The sequence below is a fragment of the Helianthus annuus genome, chromosome 16 (assembly GCF_002127325.2).
Source record: "Helianthus annuus cultivar XRQ/B chromosome 16, HanXRQr2.0-SUNRISE, whole genome shotgun sequence".
NCBI lineage: Eukaryota > Viridiplantae > Streptophyta > Magnoliopsida > Asterales > Asteraceae > Helianthus > Helianthus annuus.
The window spans coordinates 41,209,495-41,228,112 of NC_035448.2; the positions used below are offsets into that span (position 1 = coordinate 41,209,495).

Consider the following 18,618-nt stretch of genomic DNA (forward strand, 5'->3'; position numbering starts at 1 on the left):
TCTAATCTAATAAGAATTCATATGAATTCGAAAGTTGATGTTAACTTTCAAATAATTAAAAAAAAAAATCATTTGGTATATAAAATCATATTTATTCAAACCATGTAATACACATGGTTTTTAAAAATATAATTTTTTTATTATTTGATAAACAATTTTACATTTATTCAACCCGTGTAATACAATGGTTTTAAAGATATAAATTTGTTATTATTTGGTATATAATATTACATTTATCGACCCGTACAATACACATGGTTCTTATAAATATAACTTATTTTATTATTTAATATATAAAATTACGCTTCTTTAAACCGTGCAATAAAGGAGGCTTTTAAAAATATAATGTTTTATTATTTGGTATATAAAATTCATTGTTTAACATACTTATCTAAATATTTATTATGGATAAATATTAATATATATATAATTACCGTGTTTAAAATAAAAATCTAAATTAATACAAACTAGATGCTTTACGTATATATAATTGGTGGAGGGCTTGCATTTCTCTTGAGATATGCAGGTTGACTCCCACTTGGTGCAGAGTGAGGCATTGGTAGGTAATGATAGGAGACCGAGGGAAACCTGGGTTGGATCCTTGAGCCAAACGGGTTTTACCGGTAATCTCACCGTCGTGCCTACGGGCGGGTCGGTTACCGGGTTTTCCTCGGAATTGGTGGTGGACTCGGGTTACGCTCAGAGTACTCCGTTTGTCCAGTGGGTGCCCCGAGAGTGCTCGGGATTGAGTTTGTTGGCCGTTCAAAAAAATAACCATTTTAGCTCCATGGATAATTTTAACAGATTTCATCAATTTTTATTAAAATTCTTATTATTAATAATATTAATTTAATCAAATCTAAAATCTAATCCAATACAATTTTTTAATATCAGTAATATTTAATCTAATCTAATCTAATAAGAATTCATATGAATTCGAAAGTTGATGTTAACTTTCAAATAATTAAAAAAAAAATCATTTGGTATATAAAATCATATTTATTTAAACCATGTAATACACATGGGTTTTTAAAAATATAATTTTTTATTATTTGATAAACAATGTTACATTTATTCAACCCGTGTAATACAATGGTTTTAAAGATATAATTTTTTTATTATTTGGTATATAATATTACATTTATCAACCCGTACAATACACATGGTTCTTATAGATATAACTTATTTTATTATTTAATATATAAAATTACATTTCTTTAACCCGTGCAATAAATGAGCCTTTTAAAAAGATAATGTTTTATTATTTGGTATATAAAATTCATTTATTCAACCCGTGTAATACACGGGGTTATAAACTAGTTATGAAAATATAAAAAGATAATACTAATCAATTCAACTTCACTATACCTAGGGTCTGTTTGGTATGGGATAATGGAATGGACGAAGGTATGGAATGGACGAGGTAATGGAATGGACGAGGGAATGCAATGGATCATTACCATTCCATGTCTTGTTTGGTTACCATGTGTGAATGAAATGAGTTATTATTGTGTATTGTTCAGTAGAAAAGAAAAACTGAGTAATAAAATCAGCGATGAGTGGTGGTGGTGGTGGTGGTCGGTGGTAGTGATTGTGGGTGGTTATAGGTGTTGGTGGTGGGTGTTAGCGGCGGCGATGGGTGGTAGTGGTGGCGGCGAGTGGCGGTGCGGCGGCGATGACGAGTGGTGGTGGCAAGGTGGTCGTTGGTGGTAGGTGGCAGCAAGGGTGGCGGTTGGTGGCGGCGGCGACGGTTGGCGGTGGCGGTAGCGGTGGCGGTGGCGTCGGCGATGGTGATGGGCGGCGGCGGAGAGTGTCGTTAGCGGTTGGTCGCAGCTGTGGGTGATAACGGTGGCGAGTGGGTGGCGGCGGTGGCTGTCGGGGTGAGGTGGTGGCAGGTGGCGGCGAAGGCGTCGGTGGTGGGTGGTGGTGGTGGGTTGTGGCGAAGGTGGTGGGTTGTGGTGTTGTTGATGAATGGTGCAAGAGGGGATGGAATGGAAAAAAAACATGGGGGGTGGAAGGAATGATTTTGAGGGAATGGAATGCATTTTGGAATGGGTGATTCCATTCCATTGACCAACCAAACACCCTTTTCTTCATTCCCTCGTAATCATCCATTCCATTCCACCTCTCATTCCTGCATACCAAACACTACCCTAATTACTTAATTAGAGTGGAATTATAAGTTACACATACTATCTATCCTCCAATGGACCACCTTTGGGCTTTGAGAAGATCTATTTGAATTGGGCTTTGTAACTTTTCTTATTCATGTTGGCCCATGAAATCAAACCCTAGCTAGCTACGACAAACACTATTAAATCTCACTCTTCTTTTTGTAACACAACGATCTCATTAGTCATATAGGTCGATTGTTGTTTTTTCTCCGTACAAATCAGGTTTGATCTCGTAAATACTAATCGGTAATTTTCAAAACCATTGGATCAGTACCGATCGAGTGATGCTCTGTTTGTCTGCATTTTCATATACAATCTTGCATCTGGTTTAATCTGTCTTCTTGTTATGAGTTTATGAGTATTCAAGGAGATATATAATAACTGATGCGTATAGTTAATTATAGGATGGCTTACCAACGCACAACATTTAAAATTATTGCTTTAGCGTCAAATGGTCCTTCCTATATTCCTTTTCTTTTTTCTTATTTTGATTGGTTGAATTGAATTGGCAGATGATGAAATAATATGAGTTTTATTATGCTTAACACTCTGATTGTACTGTGGTGACTACAAACTCCGCTTATTATCTGATGATGCCTTATTATATATATATTTTATTTTTTTTTAAATCAATTAATATTCGATGATGAGATTGAGCAGACGGGCGGTCTGAAATGATGCCGTGTTGATTGTCTGCATACTATCCATTCTTATGATGGATTCTACTCTGAGATTTTCAAACTTTATTTTTTTCATTCTTTTTTTCAGTTTTATCATAATTTTTTTAATTGTTATTTGGAACATTTTGGGACAGTTCAGGTGTAAGGGTTTGTTGCAATGCTATGATGAGTATGCAAATATATATATGTCTGGACTTATGAGACATTGTCTGTGAAATGATGAGCATACTTCTGAGCTAATGTTGGAAACAAGTTGTCAAGTGTGGTAATTGATGATTTCTGCTGTAATCAAAGGAGCCAGATGAGAGACAAGGAGCCAGTTTCTGGTTGCACTTAGAGCATCCTGAACCTAAAATACCTTGCATTATGAGACTATAATGCCTATTGATTGTTAAACTAAACTAGATTTATCATATGCATCATAGTTAAAAAGATAATTATTTGTTACACTAGCCTTCCATAGTCATATCGATCGAGAGACCCACCACGATGCAGATTCAGCGGGGGACGGGTGAAAAACGGTTGGAAGTAGTATCATGAAAAATATTTATTTGTTCACACTTTACAACTCCTTGTTCAAATACCATCATCCTTTTATACTTCCCATAATGTAATTTTATTGCATTTGGTTTATACATATTTTTATGTAACAAAAAACATACTTCAATTTTTCCTTGGAAGTGAGAGATAAAAAAGAACAATTTATTATATTTTTTCTATTGCTAAAGACTTGTTAGCCATGAACAACTCAAACGTACTTTTAAAGAATCAAAAGGACATATGTAACATTTTTCAAACTGAGTTTATCACCAACATCTGACGGGTCGGTGCCGCTACGACTGCAACCGGTGTTGCAATGCCAAGTAGCGGCCACCATCAAGAACACTCGCATGTAACATTTTTCAAACCAAGTTTGTCACCAACATCCGATAAGAGTCATGATAAAATGAAATAAGGAATCAAGTTTAACCACAAAATCAAAACCATGGATCCAGCTAATGATTTCCAAGGAAACTAGCGTACAATGTTTAAAACAAAGAGTACAATCGGCATTGCACATTAATACTACTAAATGATCCAACAACCAATATCACCATCGGATGGAAGCCTAAACGACCCCCAAACCATCGTACCGGTGCTCCAACAAACTCCACCACACCGGTTAACCACCTCCGGCCAAAGCCCTCTATGAGGTCCGCACAATTGTTCAATAAGAAAATTATATGTGGTTGTAAAACCGTAAGCGAAGGGGCGAAGATGGGGCGGTGGAGCCTCACAGAGAGAGAGGATATCTCACAATTTAGAAAGAGAAACAAAGTTAGAAAATATAAATATAGTAGTTGTTCTGTTATTAGTAGATAGATCAGTTTATAGTGTAAATAAATTAGTAAACAAGTGTGAAGACCGGAAGTGACAAACGGAAAAAACTATAACCTATAACATAAGGGAATCGACACATCCCAAAGGACGCATTGATTCAGAATGGCGGCAAACATCATAGACTTCATCAGACACATCGATTCAAGAAGGAGACGCGATGGTTCAGGCACACCTATTTGTTTAGTATATGAAGAGGTATGGTCCCAATTCCCTGCCTACATGGCAGGGACCACACCACTTTTTGTGCACACAAGGCACCCATGTCACCAGAACCTTCTAGAAGCTTCCAGAAGACATCTAGGCGGTTCATAGCTGGCATCAAAGATGCTTTGCCCAACATAAAGGACAACACGTGTCACCATTGAGAGAAGGCCACATAGGCCTGCGACAATCCAGGGAGCAAGTCTGACGCAACCAGTACGAGGTATCCAGCGTAAGCAAATAGAAGGACGCCACGTGTACCACTACACCCTTCGCGACAGAGCAGACCAAGAGGATATTCCACTTGGTCGGACAGCTGGCGCACACCCACAGCTGGCACAGCTGCTTCCTCCTTCTTCACCATCCGGCTATAAATAGGACCCTTCATCATTCAGGTTGAGGATCTTGGCTCTCTTTACTCACTCTATACACACACTGTTTTATTCATCTCAGAGCAGTACTTATTCTCACGCCGGAGCCTGGTTAAGAGGGAAAACCCCCTTTTCCCCTCTTAACGAGACTAACGGTGTTTACTGTTTTGCAGATCTCAGGCCTTTGATACGAGCGAGAGAAGAGGTTGAACCCCATAAGTGAAACGACCCTCTTGGTTATCCTTGTGTTAACCATTGTCTCAACATTGGCGCCATCCGCTTTCTTGCAAGACCACTCTCACCTCTTTTTCTCTTTTAGAAAACACTCGTGAAAATGGCAGACCAGAATCATTCACACCCAGCTGACGGAGAAATCTCTTCTTTTGAACTCGTTTCGGACACGGCGCACGTCCAACGCGGTCAAAGGAACGAGACCATCCAAGAAGGTCAGCTGAACAACGAGTTTCCATCCATTTTTGGAAGTGCGTCCAGGGCTGCTAGCCAAACCACAACTGGACCCATTTTCCAAACACCAACAAGAATCATTACTCAAACCACAAACGGGGCTGCTCTCCAACCTCCAACGGGGATATTACATCAAACCCCACCGCCGATGCAGACTGTAAGCCATGGGCCAGGCCCTTCTATGCCATCGGAACAAGCACAACTCAACTATTCTGCACTTTTAGGGCTACCCGAAGGAAAAACTCTGGCTTCCTGGTATGCCGAACAGATGGCGTCTATAAACCTCGTTTATACGCAGCTCAGCGCACAACAAGCCTTGCTCCAAGCACAGGCTAACCAATCAGCATTCGTAACTCCACAACCAAGGTCTCTGAGTACACACACGGCTCAGCAGACAAACGCGTGGAACTTACGACCTGAAAGAGAACCAGTGCAACAGGTCAGAAGACCCAGCATACAAGACACGCGCGATACTTATGCTGAAACAGAGAGCAACTTCGTCCAAACTTCCAATCAACAACGAAGGCCGATCCAAACCCGGTTGGGCGCACGCAACATGAATACAGAATGGGAAGAGGAGGAAGACGACCCAACGTACAAGGCAGAATCCACAGTGTTCAGCAGACTTCCTCCAGAACACGAGGCATACAAACCAACCAAGCGCGCGGGGTACAACCCCAAAGCAGAGCATGACTACACTTTGAGCTATCGTCCTGAGGACATGGCTGAAAATTCAAAATTCATTCCAGAAATCGCGTGCGCAGCCATCGACAAAACAAAGTTACCACACAACGTAGGTAAATACAATGGGTTGACGGACCCAGACGATCACCTCCAGGTGTTTAAAGGTGCAGGAGCAACAGGCGGATGGAACTTACCAACATGGTGCCACCTGTTCGCTCAGACATTCGTTGGCGCGGCGCGCATTTGGTTCGACAACTTACCGGCTGGCAAAATCAAATCATGGGTCGACTTCCGAGAGAAGTTCTTGGCACACTTCTCTCAGCAACGAAGACAAGCCAGAGATCCAGGTGATTGTCTGAACATATGGAGAAAAGATTATGAAAGCGTAGAAGATTTCATTACGAGGTATAACAAAGAATGTCTAGAGATCGGAGACATACCAGAAAAAATGATGCGTGCACACTTCATGCGAGCAGTCAAGTGCGACGATCTGGTTAAAAGAATCAAAGGGCGAGATGGAGGACCCAAAGACTGGGAAACCTTCATTGAAGCAGCCAAGACCATTGCACAGACGGACAGGCAACTGACCGGTGACGATCACCGTCAGCGCACACACAACCATCACGATCGAAACAACAGAAGGGGCAGAAATCAACCCTGGAGGGCTTCTGGGAACAGAGAAAGAAGCCCCCCACGGGACGACGCACGCCATACGATCAATCAGATAGCCCATCGAAAAGAAGTAAAGCGCGAAAATAGAGAAAAGCAGTGGACTCCACTAACCAAAACACCTTCTGAAGTCTTAGCTACAGAGAACCATCAATTCAAACCACCCTTGCAGATGCGCAACAAAAGGGGTCAGGACCCAAATCTCTTCTGTGAATTCCACAAAGACACGGGCCACTTGACCGATGATTGCTTCAGCTTAAAGCAAGAAATCGAAAGAGCTCTAAGAGACGGAAAGCTCGGTCACTTAGTCAAAGGAGGAAAGCGCGATTACCGCCAGATACAACGAAGAGATGAAGGTCCAGACAACAAGAAGCTCAGAAAGCTAGAAACTCATATGGTGCAAGGAGGACCACGGCGACCAAGAAAAAACTACAACAAACGCGCGCAGGATGATTCATGGCGCGAAAAGCAAGTAGTGTTCCCAGTTGTCAGGGGAGGTCCAAGAGAAAAGCGGCCAATAGTCATTTCAGGGGTGATCGGTCACTACCAAACAGATTACATCTTTATTGATCCCGGAAGCACCGCAGACATCATATATGAACAGTGCTTCAATCAATTCGACCAAGAGGATAAGGCGCGCCTAGAACCAGTTGACTACTCATTAACTGGATTCTGCAACGAGGCCGTCTTTCCCCTAGGACAAATATCTTTCCCAGTATTACTTTCTGATGGAAGAAATTCAAGAACTGAAGAAGTCACATTCATGGTGCTACCGGCACATTCAAGACATGACATCCTCTTAGGACGAGAATCCCAAGGAGATTTCAGCATGATCTGTTCCGCACCACACTCTGCCATAGGCTTTCCAACCGAAACAGGCATTGCGTTGATATACGCAAGCAAAGAAGTGCTAGCAACAGATGAAATCAGGCCAGCAAAAGCAAGCAAGCCCGCACCGCGCAAAGAGGCAGAAAAATGGGTCTTAAATAGCGCGTACCCGGAACAAACAGTCACTCTGGGACCCGCAATGTCTGATCTAACGCGTGCGGCGCTAAAGAAATCACTGCATGACAACATGGACGTGTTCGCCTGGACACCGGCTGATATGGTTGGTGTTCCACGGCATATAGCGGAGCACCAGCTAAATGTCTCAAAGGATGCAAAGCCAGTAGTGCATACAAAACGACATCTAGGAGACATCAAACACGATGCAATGAAAGAACAAGTGTTGGAACTGCTAAACGCAGGAATCATCAGGGAAGTCCGGTACCAAACGTGGGTAGCAAGCCCAGTAATGGTAAAGAAACCGAATGGTAGTTGGAGAATGTGTGTCGACTACAAGGATCTGAACAAAGCATGTCCCCGTGATTGCTATGCTTTGCCAGACATAGACGAGAAAATAGATTCTTTGGCAACGTTTCGGTGGAAATGTTTTCTGGATTGCTACAAAGGATACCACCAGGTCCAGATGGCTGTTCAAGACGAGGATAAAACCGCATTCCGCACGCCAACGGGGCTATATTGCTACACCAAGATGTCGTTCGGCTTAAAGAATGCAGGTGCTACGTATCAACGTTTGATGAACGAAACATTCAGTGACGCCATCGGTAAATACATCGAAGTATACATGGACGATTTGGTAATCATGAGCAAGGAAGAGAGCGCAATGCTGGCGAACATTCAGAAGACCTTCAACACGCTGCTCAGCGTGAGCATAAAACTGAATCCAGCAAAGTGCTCATTCGGAATGGAGGAAGGAAAGTTCCTGGGCTTCATAGTCACCAAAGATGGTTTTAAGGTGAACCCAGAAAAGGTCCAGGCCATAGAGAGGATGCCTTCACCAGCAAGCATCAAAGATATGCAAAAGCTCGCAGGACGATTGGCAGCCCTCAATCGATTCCTAGCTAACCACGCGGCAAAATCCTTCCCATTCATCAAGACCTTGCGAAACTGCATGAAGAAAACCCAATTCCAATGGACTCCGGAAGCAGAAAATGCGTTCCGCGAGATGAAAGACTGTCTCATCAAGCTGCCAACTTTAACCGCACCAAACAAAGGAGAGCCTTTGGTCTTGTACCTCTCAGCTTCCGACAGGGCCGTCGGTGCCGTATTGCTGGTTGATCGACAAGGTGTCCAAACACCTGTGTATTATGTGTCCAGAACCTTAACCGACCCAGAAACAAGATACGCAATCATGGAAAAGCTTGTCCTTGCACTGATTCACGCGTCAAGAAGGCTGCGCCGATATTTCGCCAATCACGTCATCCACGTGTTAACAAATTACAATATTGGGAATATCCTAGCAAGGCCGGAAATATCAGGAAGGTTGGCCAAATGGGCGATAGAGCTAGGGGGACACAACGTAGTCTTCAGACCACGACCGTCGATAAAAGGCCAAGTTTTGGCAGACTTCATGACGGAAGTCCCGGATGACAAAGACAGAGAGTGCAAGGCGATGGAAAAAGCGGAGAAAAAACAGACCGAAGAGCCATGGCTGCTGTATACTGACGGTGCGTCCAACGAAGATGGGGCAGGCGCGGGGCTACGGCTAGTGAGCCCTGACAAACACGAGTTCACTTACGCCATACGTCTAGACTTCAAGAGCACAAATAACGAAGCAGAGTATGAAGCCTTTCTGGCCGGCTTGCGCTTGGCAATCAAAATGGGAGTCCGACATATTGAGGCACATGTGGACTCCATGTTAGTGGCAGGCCAAATCAACGGTCAATACGACGCCAAGGGCGACATAATGGCACTCTATCTCAACCAAGCAAAGACGCTGCTGCAAACCTTCTATTCTTACAAGGTACACCACATAAACCGCAGCGAAAACAAACCGGCAGACGCCTTAAGCAAGCTTGCGTCGACAAGTTTTCAGCACCTAGCCAAAGACGTACGCATAGAAGTTTTAAGCAACCCGTCTGTGCCACTCCGAGAAGTCAGCGTCATCCAAACAGGAACCACGTCCTGGATGACACCCATAATAATGTACTTACAGTCCGGGATACTTCCAGAAAATAAAGTTGAGGCGCGGAAAATCCAGTATAAATCAGAACATTATCAAATGGCGGACGGGATATTGTACCGAAAGTCATATCTCGGCCCGCTGCTAAGATGTGTTGACGCCGACGACGCAAATTATCTGATCCGGGAAGTACATGAAGGCATCTGCGGCATCCACGCCGGGCCGCGCATGGTAGTGGCTAAAGTAATAAACGCCAGTTACTACTGGCCCGGAATGCACCTCGATGCCGTGAAGGAATTAAGAAAATGCAGCGGCTGCCAACGGTATGCACCAAAAACCATGCGTCCAAAAAACGAGTTGGTGCCAGTAACAACCGCATGGCCCTTTCAGCAATGGGGCATAGACATGGTGGGCCCTTTCCCAGAAGCTCCGGGGGCAGTCAAGTTCATCATCGTCGCGGTCGATTATTTCACCAAGTGGGTGGAAGCAAAAGCACTTGCGTCAACCACATCGGCAGTCGTTAAACGATTTATCTGGGAACAAATCATATGCCGTTTCGGCCTGCCACTCCGAATCATCACCGACAATGGTACAAATTTTGCAGCAGATGATCTCGAACGATGGTTCAAGGAACTAAACATTGAACACACCTTCTCGTCGGTCGCACATCCGCAAGGGAATGGTCAAGTTGAAGCAGTCAACAAGAGCATCGTTGATGGCATCAAAGCGAGACTCGGTGAAAAAAGACGAGGATGGGTCGATGAGCTACCAAGCATATTATGGGCCCATAGAACAATGCCCAAGACAAGCAACGGAGAAACACCGTTCAGCTTGGTCTATGGGTCCGAGGCTGTGATCCCAGCAGAAATCGGGCTTCCATCTCCGAGAATGCTCTCCATGAATCTGATCAATAACGAAGAAGAAAGGAGGATCGACCTAGACCTCCTAGAAGAACGGAGAGAGATGGCAGCAATCAACGAAGCCAAATACAAGACAAAGCTTGAAAAATATTACAACTCCCGAGTCCGGATCTGCACCTTCAACCCAGGCGATTATGTCTTAAGGGACAATGAAGCGTCCAACGCAGAAAAACCGGGAAAACTGGCTCCCAAATGGGAAGGCCCGTACATCATCGATGAGGTCCTCGGCAAGGGAGCATACAAGCTACGCACCATGAACGACAAAGAGGTTCCACGAACCTGGAATGCCCAACAGTTACGAAAATGCTACATATAAACATGTAATCGTATAGGGCGAATCGCCGACACATTTACCTAATACAAGAAGTGTTTGGCTATATTTACTTCATGCAAATTTTTCGTCACAACTGCATTTATCACTTCGGGCGTACACGAAAACATCAATGGCTCGACCATAGGAAACGTTGTAGACCTCCAAGGCTCGTCACAACCAAGTGCACAGCCGGGTCGAAAACACAACCAAAGCCTACAAAAACGCCAAAAAACATAACTTCGTGCCCACATAAACACGAAAATATCGATAGCAAGGCAACTAAACATTGTAATGCTCCCAAGGCTGTAATCCCAGCTGAGCTCACACAATAACCTGCAACTCGATCACTTCGTATGTCACATGCAAGCGCGCATACTTAAACGACAGAATAAAAACGTTGTAGTAACACAACATCACCTGTCAGCGCCATCATTCATTCGTGACACCTAATCAAAGTAATTAAAACATGCACATATTATGACGATTTCAAAATTTGCATAAACATAATCAAAGTAGCAACACATCTGTCAAATACACAACACCACAGGTAAGAAATTTCAAATTGTCTCAAAAACAATCATTACAAACCCATTCAGGGCCATACACGGCACGCAGGCCGGAAGCAAGCTATTAAGGATGGCTGGAGCCAGCACCTCCAGCAGCATCATCGCCTTCTTCTCCTAAGGCCTTTTTCAACAAAGCCACCCCATTCGCTTTATGAGCCAACTTACCAGCGGCTCGAACGACAGCAAAATCAAGCATCGAAAACTCTCGGCGCTTAGCGGCATAAGCACCCTCGCAATCCTCCTTAAACAACTCAAAGTGGTAGTCCTTCTCATTGTTTACAGCGGCACACCTGCCTTCAGCATACCCATTCTTGCGGCCACTATTATAGCCTGCCCCACCCAACTCAAACATGTAGCGGGCAAGCTCAGGAGAATGCAAGATACGATCAGCAAGCTGCATGAAAAACAAGGTCGAATAAGATAGTAGAAATAAATACACAAAAGAAAAAATAAAGGAAGACAGCAACAGAACAAGAATACGCAAACACAAAAACAAAATGAGAAAATCAAAAACATTACCAAAGGAACGCCGCGAGAAAGCAACCACCTACTATCAGCTGAGGCCTCCTCAGCAAGAAGCTCAGAAGCACGAAACTCAGCCGCCTTCTCATCAAGAAGGCGCTGAACAGTTTCACATTCCGCAGCCTTCTCCTGTGCAAGAAGCTCCAGCTTATCGATCCGCGCAATGTATTCTTTTTCTTTTTTCTCCGCAGCAAGACGCGCCTGATGAGCCTCATCCGCAAGGACCGTCTTCTCACCAGACAGCCGTACAATCGCATCACGCTGCGACTGCATCTCCGCGTTCGTACGAGCACATGCCGACTCCCAATCCTTTTGTTTTTGCTCGTTTAACTGTTTCTGCTCTTCAAGCTTCCGCTCAGCATCAGCAACCCGCCATTGCAAACCTTTTTGCTCTGTGTTAAATTTCTCTCTCTCTTCAGAAAACGCCTTCTTAGCCTTTTCAAACTCCAGAGTTTCTTCCCCCATAGATCGCCATTCGCGAAGAATCTCCTGAGAAGTGGCAAAAAAGTTAACCCCAGCCCTAACATGATCGTCTAGAAGAGCAAAGCGGCTGCGGTTTTTCTGAAACATTCTCTCTGCAGGCGGAAGAGACAAAGAGAAAAACTCATGACAATTCTGCAAGTCAGTCATCCGAGAGCCCTGAGTAAGGCCCCAACGGGGGACGTGCGGCATATCATCACAAGCTGGGTTACCCCAGGAATCATCAGGATTTTGTTCAAAGTGCGGACTTCGCACAAAGCCAGAAGTGGCTCCACCTTCAACGGGAGGGCGTTTTGTGTAAATGGTTTGTTGCGGAGTAGTCTCACTAGACTCCATCTCCACTTCAACACCTTTACCCTTATCAACTCCACCAGCATCACCACCAGCAGCGTCACCTCCCTCAAATATACCTTCAAACCCTTCCCCGCCCTTCACAGTTACATCAACATCATCTCGAGGAGGGGTCAAGCCAACAGTCCTCGAAGGAGGAGAGGTAGGTGGAGTAATCTGAGAAATATCCACTGGCCGCGGCTTCTTGCTAGTCTTAGATTCTGCCATAAGACAACAATTAAAGAACAATCCAAGGAAAGATACAACAAACATACAATGAAGGAAAATTACCAGAAAGAGGAGCAGAGGCAGCCCATATCTCCTCCAACAAGTTCCCGCGACCCCCACTAAACACACCCAAATCAATCTCAGACTCTGAGGGCGCTGGGGGGACCTCTTTTTGAAGCTTTGCCTTCTTAGCAGCAAAAACAGCAGCAGCCTGCTCATCAAGGCGACGTTTGTGATCATCGAGAGCTTTCTTCTTCATATGCTCAGTCAAAGTGGCCTTATCGTCAGGATCCGACCCCTGACGCACCTCCCCAGGGCCTAGGCCAGACAACGTATCAGACACTACCACATAATCTAGATAAGGAAGAGTAGAAGGTTGCTTACGAGAAGATCCAGCAGCTCCGCCCTCCTTCTTCTCTTCCCGCCTTACAGATTTCTCCGTCCTTGCCCTCTTCCTCGTCTCCAACTGGGCAGACGGATCAACAGATGCCTCCGCATCGTCATCATCCTCAGCAAACCCATGTACCGGCTCAGCAACACCACCAGGCGCGGTACCTGCACGCGCGGAATGAGATATTAGATCTTCAACATCCCGATCAGAACTTCCACTAGAAAGGATAACGACTTCCTCTCGACCAGAGTCGACCAAGTCATCCTCATCATCCTCACCAAGAACTTCATTCGCGTATCTACTCAAACTAGCATCGGTAGGATGCAAAAAACGGTCTCGTATTTGCTCCAACCACGTTGGACTCCCATCAGCCTGAATAGCTTCAACCATGGCACCCGCTGATTTAGGGTCCAAGGCATTCAACAAACTATAACCAACTGCAAAATGGAAACAAAAATAAGGACACATAGTAAGCATAAAGGGAAATAATCAAGCGATAAGACATGAAAGAACAATACATTTGCCCTTATGGCTATACGCTGGCTGACCCAGTGGATGTTTAGGAACCCACAACAAACTCATCCCTGCACCAACTAAAGCCATCTCATCCAGTTGAGAAATAGCAGTCGGCTTCGCAGTTATCTTCTTAAACCAGTCTTGATCGCCATAGTTGGGAAGAACATCCACCTTAGGGACCCCTTGATCCACTTGCCGATATGACATATCCGCCGGAATCACACCCCGACGAATGTAAAAGAACTTCTGTTTCCAATCATGAATGCCCTTTATCGGAACTGAACACACCGGAGCAACTCCCATCCTAGCCTGAAAGGAGTAAAACCCGTTGGCATACGTAACGCTGTAGAGAGCGTTGAACATCTCAAACGTAGGCTCAACACGGTAAGACCTACAGACAAATTCGAAATGGGTAATCCGAGGGAGCCCAATCGCATTTATTTGAGAAATATGGAGCCCATAACCCCCCAAAACAGCAACAGTGAACTTTGTAACCGGCAACCTAAAATTGCCTTCCCGAAAAAAAGCAGCATATAACGTGATGAAACCTGGAGGGGCATCCAGTGCAGTGGATCCAGAGGGAGGGTAACGAGCACCCCACTCAGGACGGAAGTTATGTCCCCTCACAAGCATCTGAAATTCCTCCTCCTTCCAGTTAATCACAGCCTGGTCTGGACCAGGAGGAGCCCTACCTCTATGCTTCCTTTTTCTCTGAGTTGGATTCTTATCAGCCATGATAAAAATCAAGAAGAAGACGACTTGAAAAGGTGAAAGATAGAACAAAGAGGAAGAAGATAGAGAGAATTTGCACTTAGAATTCGAAAGTGAGGGAAGAAAGAGATAACCGCCCCATATTTATACCCATCGCATTTAATGCGATGGGTAGTGGACCGTCAGGGAACAGAAAAAGCGCCCAATAGATGGCTGACACGTCACAAGAGAGAGAAGACGTCGGCGCGTTTTTCGGGAAGCATGGGCGACAGGGTCTGCTGATGTGACAGAAAGTCACTGCAAAAACAACTGTTCGCCTCCGAAAAGACAGGGACGTCAGACGGTCACACCAAACGCTTCCCCATAACCACCAAACTTCCAACAGAAGAAAACACAAGAGAGCCAAAACCCATGCGGCATGCGTCCATTTGGCTCACTTTTTCAAGAGAGTCAAAACCCATGCGGCATGCGTCCATTTGGCTCACTTTTTCAAAGGGCCAAAACCCATGCGGCATGCGTCCATTTGGCTCAGTTTTTCAAGAGAGTCAAAACCCATGCGGCATGCGTCCATTTGGCTCACTTTTTCAAGAGAGTCAAAACCCATGCGGCATGCGTCCATTTGGCTCATTTTTTCAAAGGGCTAAAACCCATGCGGCATGCGTCCATTTGGCTCACTTTTTCAAGAGAGTCAAAACCTATGCGGCATGCGTCCATTTGGCTCACTTTTTCAAGAGAGTCAAAACCCATGCGGCATGCGTCCATTTGGCTCATTTTTTCAAAGGGCCAAAACCCATGCGGCATGCGTCCATTTGGCTCACTTTTTCAAGAGAGTCAAAACCCATGCGGCATGCGTACATTTGGCTCATTTTTTCAAAGGGCCAAAACCCATGCGGCATGCGTCCATTTGGCTCACTTTTTCAAGAGAGTCAAAACCCACGCGGCATGCGTCCATTTGGCTCATTTTTTCAAAGGGCCAAAACCCATGCGGCATGCGTCCATTTGGCTCACTTTTTCAAGAGAGTCAAAACCCATGCGGCATGCGGCCATCTGGCTCATTCTTTCAAAAGGCCAAAACCCATGCGGCACGCGTCCATTTGGCTCACTTTTCCAAGGGAGCCAAAACCCATGCGGCATGCGTCCATTTGGCTCAATTTTTTCAAAAGAGCCAGTAACCATACGGCATGCGTCCACTTGGCTCACTTTATATTCACCAACTTCAACGCGATGCATAGAAATCACAACTCTCATAAGTCCAGAATCCCTCCTAGACGATCAACTCAACTAGAAGGCACACTGGACTGGGGGGACTTGAAGAGGTATGGTCCCAATTCCCTGCCTACATGGCAGGGACCACACCACTTTTTGTGCACACAAGGCACCCATGTCACCAGAACCTTCTAGAAGCTTCCAGAAGACATCTAGGCGGTTCATAGCTGGCATCAAAGATGCTTTGCCCAACATAAAGGACAACACGTGTCACCATTGAGAGAAGGCCACATAGGCCTGCGACAATCCAGGGAGCAAGTCTGACGCAACCAGTACGAGGTATCCAGCGTAAGCAAATAGAAGGACGCCACGTGTACCACTACACCCTTCGCGACAGAGCAGACCAAGAGGATATTCCACTTGGTCGGACAGCTGGCGCACACCCACAGCTGGCACAGCTGCTTCCTCCTTCTTCACCATCCGGCTATAAATAGGACCCTTCATCATTCAGGTTGAGGATCTTGGCTCTCTTTACTCACTCTATACACACATTGTTTTATTCATCTCAGAGCAGTACTTATTCTCACGCCGGAGCCTGGTTAAGAGGGAAAACCCCCTTTTCCCCTCTTAACGAGACTAACGGTGTTTACTGTTTTGCAGATCTCAGGCCTTTGATACGAGCGAGAGAAGAGGTTGAACCCCATAAGTGAAACGACCCTCTTGGTTATCCTTGTGTTAACCATTGTCTCAACAGTATAGTATAAATAGGGTTTGTTTATTTCATTTGTAATCATTAGATTCACATATACTTTTATATTCAATACAAGTATTTCGATTGTTTGTAGTTTATCATTGTGTTTGTGTTCGTAAGGTTTCCGACCAACAACTTTCTCCAAATCTGTTAAGAGGCTGTCTTATCCACCCCCAGTTTCAAACCCTCACGACCCAATACTTTTGACGTAGTCACTTATCGTATCTTTTTATGTGGCGGCAGCAGCAGCCACGGTGTTTTTGAGGTTGCAGTTGTGTAGTCTTGATGGTGGAGTAGATAAAAAAGTGTTGTGATGGTTGCAGACTAATTATAGTTTGTGTCTTTGTGAATGTTATGACAGTTTGTTTTAACCTTGTATTTTGTTAACTCACAAAGAAATGTTGATGGTGTGTGTATATGTGCTTACTTAAAGAAAGTAAAGTATGTGATTAAGCAAAGGCAATTTCATTTTCTTTATTTAATTATAAATTTTTATAACACATAAGACACTTTGGAAAACATAACTACTATTATATAAAGTTACCTTTTTCTTTTAAATGTACACATAGTTGATGATGTTTAAAAAAAAACTATGGCAAAACTGATAGTGTTATTAATATATGTTGAGTTAGGTTTGACCAATTTTTAACTAAATTTGTTTTAGAAAAAGATGTCAATTTAATTTGGTTTAAAAGTTTTGATCAAAATGATCTCGTTTTAAATCAAAGGAAGTTAACATACACTTTGCTTTCATGATGGTAGCCAATAGCGTCTTTGGGGAAAGTCCGGGTGGGCTACGAGGGCCTGGATTTGTTTTAAATTTATGTGTAGTTAAAAAGAATTTTGTATATGTAATCCCAAATAATATAAGAACGCGAGGTGTGGGCTTGGGCTTGGGCTTGGGTTTGGAATGTGGGAATCAAACTAACGCCCCTTTAGTCACACCGGTTAGCCCACGCCCCCTTCACACCCCACTTTTTTTGGGGTGGCCTGGTGGAGCCCATCTCCACTACATGTCAACCCAAGCCTCCAACCCAAGCCCCAAGCCCCAAACCCAAGCCCAAACCCAAGCCCAGCGATCTAAGGTCCAACTAATTTACACAATTAAACCCAAATTGAATTTTAAACCCAAACAAAAACAAACCCAACAACTCAAATTGTGAAATAGTTACATAAAAAGCCCAAGAATTAAAACCCTTTACAAATTTATAACAACTAGGAATAAGACCCGCACGCGTTGTGGCGCGGGTACATCTCAAACGTCGAATAAATTAGTTCAAACGTTATGTGATGCGTTAATCATATGAAAGCACACATTTTGACGTATCTGATTGAAATCAATGTAACCTATATAAGCATTGCGATTGGATCAAAACATAAAATAAATCAAATTTATACCGTACAATGATAACGTATTATATGTGACTCGAGTCATACATAGAAAATGTAACGTGTATAACGGAAAAGCTGACACGTATAATCAAAAGAGATTAATTAGATCTTTTGAAAAAAGGGAAAAAGGAAACTACAATTTGACTCCACTCGGTTCAAAACAAAATTTACAAAAAAAAAAAAAAAAATTACGTCGAAACATACAACAACTCGAATTTATACCAAAACAAACATAAAAATATGCACGTAAAAATGGTTTTTTAAACGAAAACGTATTATATATGACCTAATTTGTTTCCAGAAAAAAATTACGTTAAAACGTAGAGCAAATCGAAGTTATACCGACACATACATAAAAATACGCAGATAAAAAAATTAGTTTTTCTTAAGTAAAGGAGATATAGCGATAAACTTGAAAGAAAGTATTAGTAAAAAAAACTTAATATGTTAAATATGTTCGTAAAATCGTGCCAAGTAGCACTAATGCCATACCACTGTCAGCGACCACCAACATCAGAAAAGCTCATAAAAATAAAATAAAATAAAAAAGTAAAAAACAACACCGAACGAAAAAAATGACGTAAAATTGTTGAACCACGCACGCCCGTTGCGACGTGTTAATGCGAAGAAATTAGACAGAAACGTAAAACACAAAAAATAATAACTAAATCGATCTAGAACCCACACGTTGCGACGAACTTGT

The 18,618-nt window shown here is 43.7% G+C and overlaps 1 non-coding gene across 1 annotated transcript; it reads left to right on the plus strand.

Annotated features, from left to right (window-relative positions):
* Positions 1–2,678: 2,678 nt before the first annotated feature.
* Positions 2,679–2,775, plus strand: LOC118488744. Its single transcript, XR_004885279.1, has one exon. It is a non-coding gene; the product is annotated as a small nucleolar RNA R16 (small nucleolar RNA).
* The last annotated feature ends 15,843 nt before the right edge of the window (positions 2,776–18,618 follow it).